Raw genomic sequence first — 575 nt, forward strand, 5'->3', positions numbered from 1 at the left:
GGGAAAGAGGGCCAGTCCGTGGCATGGTATTGGGTTGTCGGGAAAAACATGATGCATTTTTGCATAGAAAAATACATCACGACTTTCCTGATGACCTAATAATTAAGAAAGCTGGAAATCAAATGGCCAACTACACAGTTTGGCCAGTGACTCCTGGACCTGGTGCTTTAAAAAACACGCCAGGCATGCGTGTGTAAGTCCCCCAAAATCCTGAAAGGAGAAGGGAGGAAAGGGATTGTGGTGTGACTATCGCCATGGGGCAATGGCGTTCTTTCTCACTCTCTCTCTCTGTCTCTCTCCAGCGAGTGCACACCCTCTGGTAAAATTTAAAAACAAAACAAAAACACCCTGGGTCTTTGAATCACTGAGGGTCAAAGAACCACTGACCAAATAACCTTGAGCTGAATGTGAATGAGAAAAAAAATTCTATTGTGTTGGAGCCTTTATACATTTGGAGATTTACTTGTTATAACAGTTAGCAATACCACTAATAGAATATAGAAATAATGTTCTTTTATATTATATTCCTCCACACAAAATTTAACATTTATCTGCTTACTTACTTCATGAGACAC

At 40.3% G+C, this 575-nt stretch overlaps 1 long non-coding RNA gene across 1 annotated transcript in view; it reads left to right on the forward strand.

The window, feature by feature from the left end:
* LOC102473207 (uncharacterized) overlaps positions 1-575 on the forward strand; it is an 8,189-nt gene that overhangs the window by 6,208 nt on the left and 1,406 nt on the right. The window lies entirely within an intron of this gene.

Source organism: Tupaia chinensis, unplaced genomic scaffold, assembly GCF_000334495.1.
Source record: "Tupaia chinensis unplaced genomic scaffold, TupChi_1.0 Scaffold000077_1, whole genome shotgun sequence".
Lineage (NCBI taxonomy): Eukaryota > Metazoa > Chordata > Mammalia > Scandentia > Tupaiidae > Tupaia > Tupaia belangeri.